Source organism: Sapajus apella, unplaced genomic scaffold, assembly GCF_009761245.1.
Source record: "Sapajus apella isolate SASKATOON/1434 unplaced genomic scaffold, GSC_monkey_1.0 scaffold24, whole genome shotgun sequence".
Lineage (NCBI taxonomy): Eukaryota > Metazoa > Chordata > Mammalia > Primates > Cebidae > Sapajus > Sapajus apella.
The window spans coordinates 10,125,557-10,146,945 of NW_022436964.1; the positions used below are offsets into that span (position 1 = coordinate 10,125,557).

At 41.8% G+C, this 21,389-nt stretch overlaps 2 pseudogenes across 2 annotated transcripts; both read right to left on the reverse strand.

Moving 5' to 3' along the window:
* Positions 1 to 4,170: 4,170 nt before the first annotated feature.
* LOC116559799 lies at positions 4,171 to 6,073 on the reverse strand (annotated as a pseudogene). The gene has a single exon (XR_004272628.1). The product of XR_004272628.1 is annotated as a dynein light chain 2, cytoplasmic pseudogene (transcript).
* Positions 6,074 to 9,602: 3,529 nt separating this feature from the next.
* LOC116559796 lies at positions 9,603 to 12,275 on the reverse strand (annotated as a pseudogene). The gene has a single exon (XR_004272627.1). The product of XR_004272627.1 is annotated as a caseinolytic peptidase B protein homolog pseudogene (transcript).
* Between the last annotated feature and the right edge of the window lie 9,114 nt (positions 12,276 to 21,389).

Sequence of the window (21,389 nt, forward strand, 5' to 3'; positions counted from 1 at the left end):
AAGTTAAGCAATTTCTCTGAGTTTAATGGCCAAAGTGGCTTTAATCTGCCAGCCTATATGATTTCATGTGGCAGACCTGATAGATCATTGGCAACAGCTCCAAAGCTAATTAAAACATAGTGAGGTTCATCAGGGGGAGTGCTGGCCAGAGCCATGGGGACTGCCTTGAGTTCTGGTAATTGAGAGGTGCAACCACGTCTCCTTTTGGTTTTACATTGCTGGCACAGCAGCAGCAGCTCATGGGACTCCATTATGTTTCATCGTAGCCAAACAACTTGTGAAGTAGCCCCAGAAATTTAGGGGAAACTAAGTTAAAGTCCCCATTGAACCAGTGGCATTGCTTTGGGCAGTGGAGTTGACCATACAGTTTACCTCCAAAAGGATAGCTGCCATTTTTTCATGTAGCACCAAAGAAAACTGCTATGGCCAGCTATACTATTTCTCTTTGACTAGTGAGGCTTGTTAGATTATTTTCACCTTGTTAGTCATCATGTCCAAGTTGACCCACCCCAAAATGGGAATGTCAGGCCAAAGAGTCACAAGACCAACATAACTCACATGAAGTTTCAACAAAAGCTTAGCAGGTTAATAGCTGCCTTCTTTTGTTAACATATTAAGACGTACATGGTGGCTCGGTCAGGCAGTTGTTGGGATTGTTAGCGCTGAGCCATTGCCTCTCTGAGTACTCAGGCAGCCATTAAATCTTTGAAACTTCTCCTCCTAGAGATCTCTATTACTTCTTCTGGACCCCCTGGGTTGGAGGGGTAAGTCTGTGCAGTACTTCTTAAGAGTGAGATGGAATAAGATGTAGACTAAGAAGTGCAGTCATAAAATATATGAGTTCTATTATACATATATTGAATTGGTCTAAAGAGCCCTGGTGACATTATTTTTGAGGTGTCCAGCTCCTGATCAAAAACTTGGGGGCTGGGATAGAACAGAAGAGAGTTGGTGCTTTCTCTAGTTTAACCTCTTCCTATTTCAGTAAGTGATTAAAGCTTTGACTGTTAGACCTGCCAGCTCACCTCTGTCTGACCCCTAACGGTTTCAGTTTTCCCAAAGCCCTCCAAAGTGCTGGAATTGTGGGCGTGAGTCACCATGCCCGGCCAAGTTCTGTTTTTTGGGGGTTTTTTTGTTGTTTTCTTTTGAAATGGATTCTTGCGCTGTTGCCCAGGCTGGAGTACGGTGGTGTGATCTTGGCTTACTGTAATTTCTGCCTCCTGGGTTCAAGTCATTCTCCGGCCTCGGCCTCTAGCTGGGATCATAGGTATTGTATTTTTGGTAGAGACAGGGTTTCACCTTGTTGACCAGGCTGGTCTCGAACTCTTGACCTGAAGCATCAATTTTTGGGAACTCAGCCTCCCAAAGTGCTGAAATTACAGGCATAAGCCATTGAACCTGGCCCCCATTGAAGTTTTTGATTGATCTCGTCAGAAGACTTATGTTGCCTATCATTGTATTTCAGATGACTGCAGTTATAAAGCTGGGTGTACACAATTAACCATAGTGATATGCATTTATATATTTTGCTTTTTCACCCATTTATGAATATAGTTCATCTGCTTATAAGTGTTATATCCACGCAATTGTCATTTGTATACCTAAAAATACGTTATTGCCTATTTCGTTGTGTGAAGTGGCCTACAAAATGTTCTCTCATGTTTTTGTTTCTCAAATAAATCCCCTTTTAAAAATGTAAATATTTTTAAAAAATAATTTTTAAGATTTTTCCCCCTGCATTATATTTTCAAGATTTTGAAATTTGGGGATTACAATTTTCTATATATTTAGACTGAAGAGATTTTGATCTTTCAGGATTTCAGTATTTGAGATTATGGCATTCAGGATGTCTTTCGGGATTATGGTTCAGACTCCCTTTCTGTCCATGCTCATGCCACTGTGTTCTGCCCTGCAGTCCACCCTGGCACCCAGAGCCCTGTCCTGGTTATAAACCAGGTTGGACTATTGACAGGACCAGGTATTTAGCTTTATACTATTAGGCAAGGCTTTTCCTTCACTCACTTTTAAGTGGCCACTCATGCTTAATTCAACCAAATTAACTTCTGTCTTCAGGTCACTCAGAGCTCTATATTGAATAGTGAAGCCTTCATTGCTGACATTAATTTACCTTTGAGGACTCTCCACCTCAGCAGCCACAGCCATACTGCCTTTTAGCTGGGGCCGTGGGACTTGCTGCTCCATTGTCATGATAACATTTCTTCTTTCTGCCTGGAAGAGAATGGGCAACAATTAAGCTACAATTTGGGTGACTTATTTCAGTCCTGCTTCTAGCAGCTCTAAACGGAAAGAAGTAGGGTCTCCTGCCAATTGGGCAATAGTGTTCATTACTGGATCTTGGGAGTCTTATTTTCTTGAACTGGCCTGCAGAGCCTTGTCCTTCCTAATCCAGAAAGCCATGTCTATCAGCATCATTTCTTTATCAGCGAAACTGCTAGGTCTGCTATTAGATTTTACCCTATTTACAATCTAACAGGATAGTCTGTTGTAGTTTTATAGATACTGGTAAAGACATGAGAAGAGTTCTGTATACTCTCACCCAGCTTCCCCCAAATATAGCGTTTTAAATAACCTTATTACTGAAACCTTGAAGTTGACAGTGGTACAATACTATTACTAAACTATTGATGGAGCTTGTTTGGAGTTTGCCAGTGTTTGCATGCACTGTTGTTTTTACCCCTCATTTTTTCACTTTTAACCTACCTTAATATTTAAAATGGGTTTCTCATTAACAGCACATACCTTGGTCATGCTTTTCAAATTTTAATTAATATGCAGTATTTGTACATATGTATGGGGCACATGTGATATTGTTACATGCATAGAATGTGTGATGATCAGTTTAGAGTAGTTGGGGTATCCATCACCTTGAATATTTATTTCTATATATTAGGAATATTCCAAGTCCTTTCTTCTAGTTATTTTGAAATATATAATACATTGTTGTTAACTATTAGCTATAGTCATGCTACTTTGTATCAAACATTAGAACTTATTCTATCTAACTGTATGTTTATACCCATTAACCAACCTCTCTTCATAGCCACTCCCATCATATGCCCTACCTATCCTCTGATAGCTATCACTCTACTCCACTTCCATGAAATCAACTTTCTCAGCTCCCACATATGAGTGAGAACAAGTAATATGGGTCTGTGCCTGGCTTATTTAACTTAATGTCCTCCAGTTCCATCCATGTTGCCACAAATAGCATGATTTCATTCTTTTTTACGGCCGAATAGTCCTCCATTGTGTGTGTATATCACATTTCCTTTGTTTATCTGTTGATAGACATGTAGGTTGATTATCTTTGCTGTTATCAGTAGAGCTGTCAGAAACATGGAAGTGCATGTATCCTTCTGGTCTACTGATTTCCTTTGGATAAGTGCCCAGTAGAAAAATTGCTAGGTGGTATGGTAGTTCTATTTTTTTTTCTTTTTTTGTATCTTTTTTTGTTTTGTATTGTTTTTGTTTTTGTTTTACTTTTTGGTAGTTCTATTTTTAGTTTTCTTCTGTATTTTCCATAGTGGCTGAACTAATTTATATTTCCACGAACAGTTTGAGTTCCCTTTTCTATATATCCTCACCAGCAAATGTAATTTTTTGTTTTTTTTAATAATACTTATTCTAAGGTAAAATGATACCTCATTATGATGTATTATTATTTTTTTGGATCAATCAACCTTTAATGTCCAAAAGAGGCGTGGATGCAGAGCATAGGAGATATGGCAGCATCTCAGGCCCTGCTCCAGAAATGAGGGAGAGATGAACACAAACCAGACACTTTCAACTGGCCACGAAATCTGGGAGGTCAGGGGGAAACAGATTTGGACATTCGTAAAAATATAAAACCTAAAATCAAGCACTCAATTCTGTGCCTATTGAAGGGTTTGATATAGGGACCTCAGTCACCACCCAGGTCCCTCCTCCCCACCAACATCAAAAAGCAAGCTCTGCACACACTAAGGGATTAGGGAGGGGCATTCTCCTGCCTCTCCACCAGCCCCAAGAATGGACTTGAAAATAAAAGAAGCTGGGTCCCCCCACCCCTTACACTGTCAACCCTACACGTGAGAGTTTTGAAGGCCACTCATAAGAATCAGTAACTCAAATAGCAATGACCACCCAACCCTAAACCCCACCCCACTCCTATTTCATTAAGAGACAAGATTTCCCCTCATCCTCCTTGAAATCTCCTTCCCTCATGCCCTCATGGCCTTGTTCCATCTTTTGATACCTGGCTTCATCACTGCAAGACTGACCTTTTCCAAGGTTCCCCAGAAGCTCCTCTCAGCTCTTTATCACATCCATCCTCACCTCCCACCAGAGACTGCAAACATCCACAGTCACTGTCCCTCTGCCCTGAGACCCAGCTCCAAAGCAGATGGTAGCATGGTCATCCTGTCCTGGGTGGTCCTCCTAAAGCCTTCCCAGGGAGCAGATAGCCAGAGAGCAAGCAAGAGTGTCTGGGCTAAATAACAGCAATGACACCTATCTTTACTTCTAAAACAGATATCCCCAGAGGCTTTTAACATAAAAGCCCACTTAGAACTAATTTGCCCCCTACCTACCCATACACCTTAGAGATTCCAAATGGTCCTCCCCACTCCCTCCCCTCACCCCTCTCCACTCCAAACACACACATATACACAGGAGGCTCAAGGGAGACATTGATTTGGTTTGATTGCTAAGACTTAACTAAGGAACTACAGTCACCTTAAATTCCCTTACCAGCCAACTAACAACAGGGGCTGCTCTAAGAGAACTGCAGAGGAATGAGAAAACTGAGGGCTAAGCAGGGAGCAGACAGAAGAATGTAAAGGAAAAAAAAAAAAGTGAATCCTACCACCAACATCCTCCTATTATGATCTCTGGCAGGAGGAACAAAAGATCATGCACCAAGACACAGCCATTACTTAGAAATTCTGACATAGACAGCAAGACAAGTTTGCTCCCCGCTCCCACACACCACAAACACCTCTCAGGGCCCCCTAAAGACTGCATCTCCACCCCACCCTCTGCCCCAAGCCATAGAATCACAGTTCAGTGGAATATTCTCCCTGGTACTAGATCAATCCCTCCACTTTCCTTCCTATCCCTTTCTCCTTGACAATCCCAATACTGTCTCCCTGCAGCCTCCCCAGGAAGAGGCAGCTGCACAGTTATAGTTTCACCTCCAGAGACCTATTTCTTTTCCTCAGCCCTCCTAGTCTTTTGGCCACCTAGTCTTTGTGGAGGGCTTTTTATTTTGTATAGGGAAAGAGAGAAAATGAAGAGGTGAGAGAGATTTCCTAGTGCAATACAACCGAAAAAAAATATTTTTAAAATCTTGAAAAATAAGCATAATGCAGCCTTCCCCAGGAAACAAAACAGAAAGAGGTTTGGTTTTGTTTACTGCGACGTACACAAGAAATAGAGTATACAGTCCATGCAGTAGGGTAGAACAGCCATTAGAGAGGATATCCTGATGCTGGCCCCAGTGCAAAACAGTCCCAGCAACACCACCTGCTTGCCATCGCTGCCACAGCCACTGACACCTTCACCACGGCCAACTAGCCTGACTTGAAGAGGAGGATTGCAACTTGACCCAAATAAAAATAGATGAAGCGCTTTGTCTCGTGTGTGACATAGCTGCCAAATTTTCGGCCCACGAAACAATGCCAGGTAGGGTTATATTTCTTGTCAAATTCCTTATTGATATAGGCAGCAATGGCCTTCTCTAAGTTGTACTTCGGCCTGGCCTGCGTGGCGCAGCCAACAGCATACTGTTGCATGTCCTCAGACATGTCTGCGTTCTTGATTACTGCCTTCTGATCAGACATCAGACATCGTGACACTTTACAGAGGTGAGTCCGCACGGACCCCTGGGGAGTAGCGATGGCCCAAGGCAGAGTGCAGGCAGGGGCAGTGTCCCCTGGGCTCTTTGTGCAGCAGCCACAGCCGCTGCGGTCTCTGGCTCCTGGAGCCCGGGGTGGATCGCTCCCCTACGCGGTCAGCCCTTGGAGTTTCGCCGGCCGCCCACGCTCCGCCACGCGCCGCTGGCCACCTGCCCGCTAGGCTCTGCTGCTCTATTATTATTTTATTTATTTGAGACAGAGTCTCAAATAGATTTACCAACCAAATGGAGAGCATAAATAAATGAATAAATAAAAAGCAGGAGTTACTTTAAAGCAACAAAGATCAAAAGAAGCAAAGAAGGATATTACATAATGATAAAAGGATTAATGCAACGAGAAGAGCTAAAGATCCTAAATATATATGCACCCAATACAGGAATACCCAGATATATAAGACTTATAAAGAGACTTAGACTCCCACACAGTAATAGTGGGAGACTTCAACATCAATATTAGACAGATCAATGAGACAGAAAGTTAACATCGAAATGCAGGACTTGAACTCAGATCCGGAACAAGTAAACTTAATTAACATTGATAGAACTCTCCACTTTAAATACACAAAATATACTCTCTTATCAGTACTACATCACACGTATTTACAGGTTTAAATGAAATAGAACGATTTATTGTCCTTTGGGTATATACCCAGTAATGGAATTGCTAGGTGAAATGGAATTCCTACTTCTAGATCCTAGAAGAATCGCCACACTGTCTTCCACAATGGTTGAACCAATTTACACTCCCAACAGTGTAACAGTGTTCCTATTTCTCCACATCCTCTCCAGCATCTGTTGTCTCCAGATTTTTTTAATGATCACCATTCTAACTAGCGTGAGATAGTATCTCAATGTGATTTTGATTTGCATTTCTCTAATGACCAGTGATGATGAGCATTTTTTCATATGTTTGTTGGCTTCAAATATGTCTTCTTTTGAAAAGTGTCTTTCATATCCTTCTCCCACTTTTGGATGGCTTTGTTTTTTTCTTGTAAATCTGTTTCAGTTCTTTGTAGATTCTGTATATTAGCCCTTTGTCAGATGGGTAGCCTGCAAAAATTTTTTCCCATCCTGTTGGTTGCGTTTGCTCTAATGATTCTGTCTTTTGCTGTACAGAACCTCTGAAGTTTAATTAGATCCTATTTGTCTATTTTGGCGTTTGTTGCCATTGCTTTTGGTGTTTTAGTAGAGACAGGGCTTCCCCATGTTGGCCAGGCTGGTCTCGAACTCTTGGCCTCAAGTGATCTGCCTGCCTCTGCCTCCCAAAGTGCTGGGATTACAGGCATGAACCACCGCACCCAGCCCCTCATTATGATTCTGATATGCTTTTCTCTGATGATTAGTGATGTTGAACATTTCCTGTTGGCCATTTGTCTGTCTTATTTTAAGAAATGTCTATTCATAGCCGGTCGCGGTGGCTCACACCTGTAATCCCAGCGCTTTGGGAGGCAGAGGCAGGCAGATCACTTGAGGCCAAAAGTTCGAGACCAGCCTGACCAATATGGTGAGACCCCATCTTTCAAAAAAAAAAAAAGTAAATTAAAAAAAAGAAATGTCTATCCATGTACTTTGCCCACTTTTTAATGAGATTATTTGTTGTTGCTGTTTTACTGTTCTTTGACTTCCTGTATATTCTGGATATTAGCCCCTTGTCAGATGAATAGTTTGCAGATACTTTCTCCCATTCAACAGGCTTTTTCTTCAGTCTATTGTTTCCTTTGCTGAGCAGAAGATTTTTAGTTTAGTATGGTCCCACTTGTCTATTTTCGTTTTTGTTGCCTGTGCTTTTGAGGTCCTAGCCATAAAATCTTTGCCTAGATTTATGTCCTGGTGTTGTTCATATAAAACATATTTCTCAGGCCGGGCGCGGTGGCTCACGCCTATAATCCCAGCACTTTGGGAGGCCGAGGTGGGTGGATCACGAGGTCAAGAGATCGAGACCATCCTGGTCAGCATGGTGAAACCCCGTCTCTACTAAAAATACAAAACATTAGCTGGGCATGGTGGCACGTGCCTGTAATCCCAGCTACTCAGGAGGCTGAGGCAGGAGAATTGCCTGAACCCAGGAGGCGGACGTTGTGGTGAGCCGAGATCGTGCCATTGCACTCCAGCCTGGGTAACAAGAGCGAAACTCCGTTTTCATTCTTCTGCATATGCATATCCAGTTTTCCTAGCACAATTTATTGAAGAGAGTGTTCTTTACCCAGTATGTGTTCTTCCCACCTTTGTTGAAAATCAGACAGCTGTAAATATGTGGATTTCTGTCTGTGTTGTTTTGCTCCACTGGTCTCTGTTTCTGTTTTTAAACTAATACCATGCTGTCTTGGTTACTATAGGCTTGTAATGTATTGTGAAGTCAGGGAGTATGGTGCCTCAAGCTCTCTTCTTTTTGCTCTGGATTCCTTTGGCTATTTGGGCTCTTTTTGGTTCTACATGAATTTTAGGATTGTTTTTTCCTATTTATGGGAAAAATTGCATTGATATTTTGATACAGATTGTATTCAATCTGTAGAATGCTTTGGACAGTATGGTCGTTTTAATAATACTAATTCTTCTGCTCCATATGCATGGGATGTGTTTCCATTTGTTTGTGTCCTTTTCAGTTTCTTTATCAATATCTGGCACTTTTCCTTACAGAGGTCTTTCACCTCCTTGGTTAAATTTATTTCTGGGTATTTTAATTTTTTTGTAATTATTGTAAGTAGGATTGCCTTGATTTCTTTTTCAGCTAGTTTATTATTGGTGTGTAGAAACACTATGGATTTTTGAGGTCGGGCACTGTGGCTCATGCCTGTAATCCTAGCCTTTTGGGAGGCCAAGATGGGGGAATCGCTTGAGCCCAGGAGTCCAAGACCAGCCTAGGCAACATAGCAAAACCCCATATTTAAAAAAGCAAAACCACTGCTGATTTTTGTATGCTGATTTTATATCTTACAACTTTACCAAATTTACTCATCAGATCTAATAATTTTTTTGGTGGAGTCTTTAGGTTGTTCTTCTAGATACAAGATTATGTCATCTGCAAAGAGGTACAATTTGACCTCCCCCTTTACAATGTGGATGCCTTTTATTTATTTATTTTAAATTTTTTAAAAGTTTAATGGTGCCAGTAAGGCATATAAATTGTATTCTGGCTGGATGTGTTTTATTTCTTTCTTTTGCCTAATTGCTCTGGCTGGGATTTCCAGTACTGTGTTGACTAGAAGTGCTGAAAGTAAGCATCCCTGACTTCTTCCGATTCTTAGGGAAAAGGCATTCAGCTTTTCCTTATTCTGTATGATGTTAACTGTGTGTTTGTCATATATGGCGTTTATTATGTTGACATACATTTCTTCTATGTCTAGTTTGTTCTGAATTTTTTTTCACTCTTGTTGCCCAGGCTGGAGTGGAATGGCACGATCTTGGCTTACCACAATCTCCCCCTCCCGGGTTCAAGCAATTCTCCTGCCTCAGCCTCCCAAGTAGTTGGGATTACAGGCATGCGCTACCATGCTCAGCTAGTTTTGTATTTTTAGTAGAGATGGGGTTTCTCCATGTTGGTCAAGCTGGTCCGAACTCCTGACCTCAGGTGATCTGCACGCCTCAGCCTCCCAAAGTGCTGGGATTACAGGCATGAGCCACCACACCTGGCCAAGAATTTGTATCATGAAGGGATGTTGAATTTTATTAAATCCTTTTTTTTTTTTTGCCACAGCCGAGGGGCTTTTATTGGATGGTGAGGGTGCATATAGGCAGGCAGGTGGCTGCTAGATGATGTTACACACCCTTTCAGGATGCATTGGTGCCTGGATGTCCAGTTTGCGAGTCTTGTTGTCCTTGTCGATGATCTCCAGCCGCAGCTTGGGGAGGCGCTTCTCAGCCTGAGGTGAGGGCAGTTCTGGGCTCTTGAGTAGCTGCTTGTCTGAGTGCTCCACTGTGATGTGCAGAGTGCAGCCGCCTGGTAGCAGGTCCTGCTCATAGGCTGCTGCCAGCTGGTTCACCACAGAGCGCTCTACCTCATGTTTGATGGAGCGGGCGCCATACTGCACGTTGTAGCCGTCGACCAGCACGTCTGCCACCTTGCGGTCCCAGAGCAGAATGATGTTGTGTCTTTGCTTGGCTCTCTTGCCTGGAAGTTTAGTTTCTTGTTGACGAGTTGGATGAGCTCTGAGTGGCAGAAGGGGAGGAAATAGACGATCTCATTGATCCGTCCCAGAAACTCATTCCTCCAGAAGTGAGCTTTCAGGATAGGGCGAATCACATTCTCCTAGAAGTTCTTTAAGATGGTGATCTTGTCACTTATGTGGACATCTCCCAGGTTTTCGGCAATATGGTTATGGCTCATCTCCAAAGCTTCCTGCCCCAGCTGCAGTGCGTGCTGTGCGATCTCATCGCTGGCCACATTGGAGATCATGATGAAGATGGTGCCCTTGCAATCAATGGTCTTCCCTTTTCCATCTGTCAGTCTGTCCTCATCAAACAGCTGCAGCATGATGGTGAGCACATCTGGATGGGCCTTGTCTACTTCATCAAAGAGCACCACAGCATTGGGGCACTGCCTCAACTTCTTGGTCAGCTGGCCACCCTCCTCATGGCCGATGTAGCCTGGTGGGGACCCGATAAACTTGGCCACCTCGTGTCGCTCCTGGAACTCGGACATGTCCAGCCTGATGAAGCCCTTTTTAGCATCTTTGTGCATATATTTGGCTGTCTGCTTGGCCAGCTCTGTTTTTCCTATTCCAGATGATCCCAAGAAGAGGAAGACCAGAGGGTGTTCTTCATCGTACCAGCCATTCTCCTTCCTCCGGATCGCAGCACCCACTGTGGCGATGGCGCTCTCCTGGCCAATGATGTGCTCCTTCAGTCGCTGCTCCAGGGGGAAGTGGCGCCGCTCCTCAGACTCACGCTTTCACTGCTTCTCTTGGTACTTGGCTTCAGAAGTCCTCAGAAGTTTCATCACTTCCCCTTCTCGGGCATAATCCAAGGGTGTGTGTCCCATTTCATTCCTCTGCAGGGGGTTGGCTCCTCCATCAAGCAGCTCCTTGATAGTGCGGTAGTCATCAGCAAGGACAGCCTGTTGTTGAAGTCATCCTCTTGGGTGACCAGGACTTCCAAAGAATGGATTCCCTGTTCCTTGGCAGTCTTGTAAATACTGCTGAAATCGTCTCCAAGGTTTGGATCAGCCCCGGCAGCAAGCAGGACCTGTATCACACTGTGATTTCAGTTGATGGCTGCCACCACGAGTGCTGTCCAGCCAAGTCTATGCCTTGCATTGACATCTGAGCCTTCTGACAGCAGTCTGCTGACTTCATGTGGATTGTTGGCATGGGCAGCTTCCATCACGGCTGCATCCTTGTTGGACGGACTCTTGCTGTAGCAATGAACCACCAGCGTTGTGGCGAGGGTCCTCATGCCCAGTCCAGCCCTGTTGGGGACCTCGGTCTGGCTGTCCTGTCCTGGGAGTGTTTCTTCGGTGCTGGGAAGGTGCACCCAAATGGCAGCCGTGAGGCATTTGGTATCGAGACGTCCTCCATGGCGCCCCCCATTGGCTGCCCTGCGTCCGGAGAACAAGGCCAACGATGTTCCAGGGCGCCCCCAGGCGGCTGCCCTCAGCCACTGAGGCTCCCCGAGACCCCCAGTGGTCACATTCCGGCCGAAAGCACCTCCATGACCCCGGAGCACTGGGGACCTGAGTAGCTGGTGGAGTAGCCGTGGTGCCGGTGCTTTTCTCTTCAACACCAGGGACCCCAGCGTCGTGACAGCTGCTTCGATAACCCCATGGTGCCAGCCTCCTATTAAATCCTTTTTCTGCGTCTATTGAGATGGTGATACAGTATTTGTCTTTCATTCTGTTGATGTGATATAGCACACTTATTGATTTGCATATATTGAATCATCCTTGAATCCCTGGAATAAATCTTAGTTGATCATAGTGTATTATCTTCTTGATATGCTGTTGGATTGGGTTTGCTAGTATTTGTTGAGGAGCGTTGTGTGTATGTTCTTCAGGGATGTTGGCCTGTACTTTTTTTGTTGAGTCTCTGTCTGGTTTTAGTATCAGGGTAATGCTGGCCTTGTAAAATGAGTTATGGAGAATTCCCTCTTTAATTTTTGGGAATAGTTTTGAGGAGAATTGGTGTTAGTTCTTAGAAAGTTTGGTAGAATTTGGCAGTTAAGCCATCCAGTCATGCACATTTGTTTGTTCAGAGATTTTAAAAATTACTGTTTCAACTTCATTACTTGTAACTGGTCTGTTCAGGTTTTCTATGTCTTTTTTATTCAATCTTGGTAGATTCTATATGTTCAGGAATTTATTCATTTCCACTAAGTTTTTCAGCTTGTGTTCCATTGTTAATATCTCATAATCTTTTATATTTCTGTGGTATCAGTTGTAATGTTTCCATTTTCATTTCTTTTCTTATTTGGATTTTCTCTTTTTTTCTTGATTAGTCTAGCTAACAGTTTATCCATTTTGTTTATCTGTTTTTAAAAGCCAACTTTTCTTTATTTCAATAGTTTTTGGGGTACAGATGGTTTTTGGTTACATGGATAAGTTCTTTATTGGTGGCCTCTGAGATTTTGGTGCACCCATCACTCAAGCAAAGTACGCTGCTTTTATGCCAATATGTAGTCTTTTATTCCTCACTGCCCCCTCTGAATCTCCAAAGTCCATTATATCATTTTTCTGCCTTTGCATCCTGATAGCTTTGCTCCCACTTATAAGTGATAACATGTTATCTTTGGTTTTCCATTCCTGATTACCTCACTTAGAATAATGGCCTCGAGCTCCATTAAACTTGCTGCAAAAGACATTATTTTATTCCTTTCCGTGGCTGAGTAGTATTCCATGGTGTATATATACCACATTTTCTTTACTTGTTGCTTGGTAAGTACTTAGATTTGTTCCATTATCTTTGCAGTTGTGAACTGTGCTACTGTAAACATGTATGTGCATGTGATTTTTCATATGACTTCTTTTCCTTTGGGTAGATACTCAGTAGTCTGCTGGATCAGATGGTAATTCTACTTTTAGGAATCTCCATACTGTTTTCCATAGTGGTTGTACTAGTTTACATTCCCTCCAGAGGTGTAAAAAATATTCCCTTTATGCTATATCTACACAAATATCTATTGTTTTTTGACTTTTTAATTATGGCGATTCTTGTAGGAGTAAGGTGGTATTGTGGTTTTAATTTGCATTACTCTGATAATTAGTGATGTTAAGGATTTTTCATATGTTTCTTGGCTGTTTGTATATCTTCTTTTGAGAATTGTCTATTCATGTCGTTTACCCACTTTTTGATGGGATTATTTAATTAATTAATTTATTTATTTAGAGACAGAGTTTCACTCTTGTTGCCCAGGTTGGAGTGCAATGGCGAAATCTCAGCTCACTGCAACCTCCGCCTCAGGTTCAAGTGATTCTCCTGCCTCAGCCTCTCGAGTAGCTGGGATTACAGGCATGCACCACTATACCTGGCTGATTTTGTATTTTTAGTGGAGATGGGGTTTCTCCAAGTTGGTCAGGCTGGTCTCAAACTCTTGACCTGAGGTAATCCGTCTGCCTCGGCCTCTCAAAATTCTGGGATTACAGACATGAACCACCACGCCTAGTTCTTTGTTAGATGTGTAGTTTGCAAATATTTTATCCCCCTCTGTGTACTGTCTTTGTACCCTGCTATTTATTTTGCTGTGCAGAAACTTTTTAGTTTAATTAGGTCTCATTTATTTATTTTTGTTTTTGTTGCATTTGCTTTTGGGGCCTTAGTCATGAGTTCTTTGCCTAAGCTAATGTCCAGAAGAGTTTTTCTGATGTTCTATAACTTTTATGGTTTCAGGTCTTAGATTTAAGTCTTTGATCCATCTAAATTTGATTTTTGTATAAGGTGAGAGATGAGGATCCAGTTTCATTCTTCTACATGTGGCTTGCCAGTTTTTCCGGTACCAGTTATTGAATAGGGTATCTCTTCCGTAATTTATGTTTTTGTGTGCTTTGTCAAAGATCAGTTAGCTGTATTGGTTTTATCTCTGTGTTCTCTATTCTGTTGCATTGGTCTACATGCCTGTTTTATACTGGTACTATGCTGTTTTGGTAGCTATAGCCTTGCAGTACAGTTGAGTTGGGTAATGTGATGCCTCTGGATTTGTTCTTTTTGCTTAATGTTGCTTTGGCTGTGCAGGCTCTTTTCAGGTTCCATATAAATTTTAGGATAGTTTTTTCTAGTTTTGTGAAGAAAAATGATGATATTTTGATGGGCGTTGCATTGAATCTGTAAAATGCTTTAGGCAGTGTAGTCATTTTCACAATATTGATTCTATCCATCCATAATCATGGAATGTGAAGTTTCCATTTGTGTCATCTATGATTTCTTTCAGCAGTGTTTTATAGTGTTCCTTATAAAGATCTTTCACCACCTTGGTTAAGTATATTCCTAGGTATTTTATTTTACTTTTTGCAGCTATTGTAAAATGGATAGTTTTGATCTGATTCTCAGCTTGATTATTGTTGGTGTATAGCAGTGCTACTGATTTGTGTACACTGATTTTGTATCCGGAGACTTTACTGAGTTAGTTTATCAGATCTAGGAGCTTTTTGGATGAGTCGTTAGGGTTTTCTAGGTATACAATCATCTCGTCACTGAACATCAACAGTTTTACTTTCTCTTCCAATTTGTATGCCCTTTACTTCTTTCTCTTGTCTGATTGCTCTGGCCAGGTGTTTGTTGTTGGTGGTAGTGTTGTTTAAAGGTGTCTCGCTATGTTACCCAGGCTGTTCTCAAACTCCTGGGCAAAAACAATCCTCCTTCCTCAGCCTCCAGATTGGCTGGGATACAGGTTTGCACCACTGTGCCTACTTTTTTGTTTGTTTAGTTGTCCTCTGCTCTTTATTGTTTCTTAACTTCTACTAATTTGGGGTTTGGTTTGTTGCTTTCCTAGTTCATTCAAGTACATCATTAGATTGTTTGAAATCTTTCTACTTTTTTGATGTAGGTGTTTATTGCTATAAACTCCCTTCTTAGCACTGTTTTTGCTGTATCTCATAGGTTTTTGTATGTTGCTGTTTTAGAGACAGGGTCTTGCTCTGTCACTCTGGCTGGTGTGCAGTCGTGTGATTGTAGCTCACTTTAACCTTGAACTCCTGGGCTTGAGTGACCCTCCTGCCTCAGCCTTCCAAGTAGCTAGCACTACAGGTGCACACCACCATGCCCAGCTAATTAAAAAAATGTTGTTTATAGAGATGGAGTCTTGCGATGTTGCATAGGCTGATCTTGAACTACTGACCGCAAGTGATCATCTGCCTCAGCCTCCCAAAGAACTGGGATTACAAGCATGAGCCACTGTGTCCAGCCAATATGTCATGTTTTAATTTTTATTTGTTTCAAGAGATTTTTTGGCTATGTGTGGAGGCTCATACCTATAATCCTAGCTCTTTGGGAAGCTGAGGCAAGAGGATCACTTGAGCCAAGTGTGAAGACCAGCCTGAGCAACATGACAAGACCCCATTGCTACAGAAAATAAAAAATTAGCTGTGCACAGTGACACACAGCTGTGGTCCCAGCTACTGAGGAGGTTTACACTGGAGAATCACTTGAACCTGGGAGGTTGAGGCTGCAGTAAGCTATGTTGTTACCACCATCCTGCAGCCTAGGCAACAGTGAGATTCTGTCTCAAAAAAAAAAATTTTTTTTTAATTTCCTCATTAATTTCTTCCTTGACCCAGTGGTCACTCAGGAACATGTTATTTAATATCTATGTATTTATACAGTTTTCAAAGTTCCTCATGCTACTTATTTATTGTTTTATCCCATTGTGGTCTGCAAAGATACTTCATATGTTTTTTTGTTTGTTTTTTTTGAGACAAAGTCTCACTGTGTCACCCAGGCTGGAGTGCAGTGGCATGATCTTGGCTCACTGCAACCTCCTCCTCCCAGGTTCAGTCAATTCTCCTGCCTCGGCCTCCTGAGTAGCTGGGATTACAGGTGTGTGCCACCATGCCCAGCTAATTTTTTTTTTTTTTTTTGTATTTTTAGTAGAGATGAGGTTTCACCATGTTGGTCAGGCTGGTCTCGAACTCCTGACCTTGTGATCCACCTGCCTCGACCTCCCAAAGTGCTGATATTACAGGTGTGAGCCACTGCACCGGGCATGATTTCTATTTTTAAAAATTTGTAATTTGTTGAGACTTGTTTTGTGGCTTAACATATGGTCTGTGCTGGAAAATTCTTCTTGTGCTGAGGAGAATGTGTATTCTATAGCTGTAAGATGAAATGTTCTGTTCAGGTCCTTTAGGTGTACAGCACATTGTAAATGTTTCTTTGTTAATTTTCCATTTAGTTGGTCTAATTCTGAAAATGGTATGTTGAAGTACCAAACTCTTACTATGTTACAGTCCATCTCTCCCTTTAGATATAATATTTGCTTTATATATCTGGGTGCTCTAATGTTGGGTACATATATAATTGTTATATCCTCTTGCTGTATTGATTCACTTTTTATATAGCGACCTTCTTCGTCTCTTTTTAGTTTTTGACTTAGTCTGTTTTATCTGGCATTAGTATAGCTACTCCTGCTTTATTTTGCTTACCATTTGCATGAAATACCTTTTTCCAAGTCTTTAATTTGTCTGTATATGTTCTTACAAGTGAGATGAGTTTTTTTTTTAGGCAGCTCATAGGTGGGCCATGTCTTTTTAATCCATTTGGCCAGCCTGTAACTTCCAAGTGGAAAGTTTCATCTGTTTACATTCAAGATTATTATTGATATGTGAGAGTTAATTCCTGTCATTTTAATATTTGAGATCTACTTGTTTATATATCCCTTATTCCCTTCTTTCCCTCTTATTTATCATTGTGGTTTGGTGGTTTTCTGTAGTGGTAATATTTGCGTTCTTTCTCCTCATTTGTGTGCTTGCTCTACCAGTGGGTTTTGTAATTTTGTGTTTTTGTGGTGGTATCATTGTTTTCCTTCCATGTGTAGGACTCTTTTTTTTTTTTTTTTTTTTTTTTTTTGACAGAGGTTCTCTCTTGTTACCCAGGCTGGAGTGCAATGGCATAATCTCAGCTCACCACAACCTCTGCCTCCTGGGTTCAAGCAATTCACCTGCCTCAGCCTCCCAAGTAGCTGGGACTACAGGCATGCATCACCATGCCCAGCTAATTTTTGTATTTTTAGTAGAGATGGGGTTTCACCATGTTGACCAGGATGGTCTTGATCTCTTGACCTCGTGATCCATCCGGTGTAGGAATCTCTTAAGCATTTCTTGTAGGGCCCACCTAGTGTGATGAATTACCTCAGCTGTTGCTTGTCTAGGAAAGACTACTTCTTCATTTATGAAGGGTAACTTTGCTGACTATAATATCCTTGGCTAGCAGTTCTGTCAGCTCATTGACTATACCATCTCATTCTTTCCTGGCCTGTAAGGTTTCCATTGAGAATTCTATTTAGTCAGTTGGGGGATCCTTATATGTGACTAGACACTATTCCCTTGCTGTTTTTAAAATTCTCTGTCATTGAAATTTGACAACCATGTGTTGTGAAGACCTATTTGAATTGCATATGTTTGGGGCTCTCTGAATTTCCTGCATTGGATCTTTAAATCCCTTACTAGACTTGGGAAGTTTTCAGCTATTGTTTCATTAAATAGGTTTCTATCCCTTTTCTCTTTGCTTTCTGGAACATCAAAAATTTGAATATTGGTCATTTTATGGTGTCCCATGTGTCATGTAGGCTTTGTTCATTTGTTTTTTTCATTTTTGTCTGACTGGGTTATTTCATTTTTCTTCTTTGATTTTTATTTTGACTTGGTTATTTCAAAAGACCTGTCTGCAAGTTCTGCAATTCTTTCTTCTGCTCGATCTAATCTATTTTTATTATTATTATTTTTAGATGAAGTCTCACTCTTGTTCCCCAGGCTGGAGTGCAATGACACAATCTTGGCTCACTGCATCCTCTGCCTCCCGAGTTCAAGTGATTCTCCTGCCTCAGCCTCCTGAGTAGCTGGGATTACAGACACCTGCCACCATGCCCAGCTAATTTTTTTATATTTTTAGTAGAGATGGGGTTTCACCATGTTGGCCAGGCTGGTCTCCGACTCCTGACCTCAGGTCATCTGCCCACCTCAGTCTCCCAAAGTGCTGGGATTACAGGTGTGAGCCACCACACCCGGATGATTTAATCTATTTTTGAAGCTTTTAAATATGTATATTTCATTCAGTGAATTCATCAGTTCCAAAATTTGGTGGGGTTTTTTTTTTTTCGTGATTTTTATGTTTTCAGTAAATTTCTCATTATTTTCTTGTGTTTGTTGTGTGCTCTTTTAGCTCACTGAGCTTCTTTAATATCATTATTTTGAATTCTTTTTCTAGGATTTCATAAATTTCTTTTTCATTGCAATCTGTTGCTGGAGAATTATTGTGTGCCTTTGAAGGTGTCATTATTTCCTTGCTTTTTCATGTTTGTTTCGTCCTTACATTGTTCTTAGCACATCTGGTCTAAGTCACTTCTTCTTTTTTTTTTTTTTTTGGATGTGCTTTCATAGTGGAGGACTTTTTCCTGAAGACGTAGATGTGGTGTTGGTTGGGTAGGGCACTTTGGCTTTGATTCTGGATGTGCAATAGCGTAGTTTCTGTATGGTATTTTTGTTGTTGTTGTTGTCAACGTGTCAGTGGTGTCTGTGATTTTCTCAGTGGCATTGGGTCCATTTAGTGGAGGCTGTGAAGTTTTGATGTGGATGGGGACACAGGTAGGCCAGTCCTCAGTTCTCAGTGATGGCAGGAGTAGGCTGAGCATGCCTGTCCTTGGGCTCCTGGGTGGGGTATGCTGTCACTGGTATGTTAGCAGGTTCATGTTTGGGCCTCCAGTTGGCTTGCTTGGGTGCTGGGTAGTGACAGTGGTGGGTTGAGCAGGTAGGCAGTTTGTCAGGCCACTGGAGAGTCAGCATAACATAAGCCAAAACAGTAGCAGTAGTGGGACAGTTCTTTGGTTCCCAAGTGGTCTATGCTAGTGTTGGCAGTGGCTGTGACCGGCTGGGAGGGCCAGACCCCAGGCTCACAGGGTGGCATATACAGGTGGGTGCCATCTGTGATGGTAGTGGCAAGTTGGGTGCGCCTGACCTCAGGATCCTGGGAGGAGTGCTCAGGTGTCAATGGTGGTGGCCTGAGCTGGGCAATCCCCAGGGCCCCTGACAATGTGCTCAGTGACTAGGGGGTGCAGAGCCAGTCTAGGCGAACCTGTCCCCAAGCTGCCTGGTGGTGCATGGAGGTGCTGGCTCTCAAAATGGTACCTTGCTGTAGCTGCTTAGAACTTAGGGTATGTGAGACTCAGCCTTAGCTTCCTTTCTGGAGCAATACCATCACATGATCTTCAAGAAGCTCCCTATGTTAGTCTCAAGGTCCACAGGGATTGAGGGGGTCTCTTCTGTGGTTAGGATTGTAGGAGTCTGCAATGGAAATGTTGACTGCTGGGGGTCTATCCCTTACCCTTTCCCTTCTTTGGGGAGTCTCTACAGGCTTCCAGCCAATCCCAACTGAGCAGGCTGCCTCAATTCCCTCTCCTTCCTTGTTTTAGGTGTTTCCTGTCACTTCTCTGTTGAATTTTAGTGTCCTCTTTTAGATAATCTATTCAAACATTATCTATTCATTATTTTGGTTCTTTATGGAGAAAGTGAGTATCAGATGCCTCTAGTCAGCCACCTTGAAGATTGTTGGGTCTTGCTTCTTTATTCAATCTGATGTCTGTCTTTTAATTGGGGATTAGTTTACATTTTAATGTTATTATATACTGCATTGAGTAATTGAATTTAAACTCACCATTTTGCTATTTTCTACTCCTCCCATTTTCTTTTTTCCCACCTTCTTTTGGATTATTTTCTTGACTTTTATCTCCATTATTGGCTTATTAGTTATAGCTCTTTATTTTAAAAAAAGGTTTCAGTGACCTCTCCAGGTTTTACAGTATGCATGTTCTACTTATACCATAAAACTTCAAATGGTATATCACTTCATGTATACTTAGAATAACTTTACAGCAATATACTTCCAATTTCTCTTGCATCTTCATGCCATTTTCATACATGTTACTTTTATGTGTGTAATAACCTCCAGAATACAGTGGTAATATATTTGCTTTAGACTAAATTCTTTAACCCAAAAAAATCTTTTATTTTTATTTTTGAATAATTTCTGGTGTGGATTGCTTTAAAAATATGTCCATAATTTATTTGATACTCCTACCTTAGAAGTATGTATGTATCCAAGTTTCTATCTGGTATCATACTTCTGTCTGGAGAACTTCCTTTATATCAGGTCTGCTGCAATGAATTCTCTCAGCTTTTGTCTGTCTAAAAAGGTCTTTATTTCACCTTTTATTTTTCAAAGATTTAATCACAGAATACAGAATTGGGGGTTATTTCTTTAAAGATGTCACTGTTGTTTTGATGAGTACTATGCTATAATTCTTGTATTTGGGCAGGTATGGTGGCTCACACCTGTAATCCTAGCACTTTGGGAGGCAGAGGCGGGCAGATCATGATGTCAGGAGTTCAAGACCAGCCTGACCAACATGGTGAAACCCCGTGTCTACTAAAAATACAAAAATTAGCTGGGCATGGTGGTGCGCGCCTGTAATCCCAGCTATTCAGGAGGCTGAGGCAGGAGAATCGCTTGAACCCAGGAGGCAGAGGTTGTTTCAGTAAGCCAAGATGCTCCACTGCACTCCAGCTCGGGTGACACAGTGAGACTCCGTCTCAAAAAAAAAAAAAAAAAAAAAAAAAAAAATTCTTATCTTTGTTCTTCTGAGTGTGTTTCCTTTTTCCTCTGGCTAATTGGTTTTGATATTTATCCTGTTTGGGGTTTTCTAAACTGGTTGGATCTGTGGTTTGATGTTTTGTTACTATTTCTGAAAAATTCTTTGCCATTATCTCCTAAAATATTATTTCCTGTTTCCTCTTCTCCTTCCAGGACTTCTATTACACTTATGTTAGACTGCTTGTTATTATTCCATAGCTCCTGAACACTGTTTTTATTAGTTTTTTGTTGTTGTTTTAGTGGCAGAGTTTCACTCTCGTCTCCCAGGCTGGAGTGCAACGGCAAGATCTCTGCTCAGTACAACCTCCACTTCTTGGGTTCAAGTGATTCTCCTGCTTTAGCCTCCTGAGTAACTGGGAGTATAGGCATGCACTACCGCACCTGGCTAATTTTTGTATTTTTAGTAGAGATGGGGTTTCACATGTTGGTCAGGCTGGTCTTGAACTCAAGACAGGGTTTTGTCATGTTGGTCAGGCTGGTCTCAAACTCCTGACCTTCCGCCTCAGCCTCCCAAAGTGCTGGGATTACAGGTATGAGCCACTGCACCTGGTCCTTTTATTTATTTATTTATTTTTGTCTTTTTTTTTTTCTGTGTTTCACAATGACTTTTTAAATATATCTTCCAATATACTGACTCTTTCCTCAGCTATCTCCATTCTACTAATGAACCTGTTGAACGGATTTTCATCTCT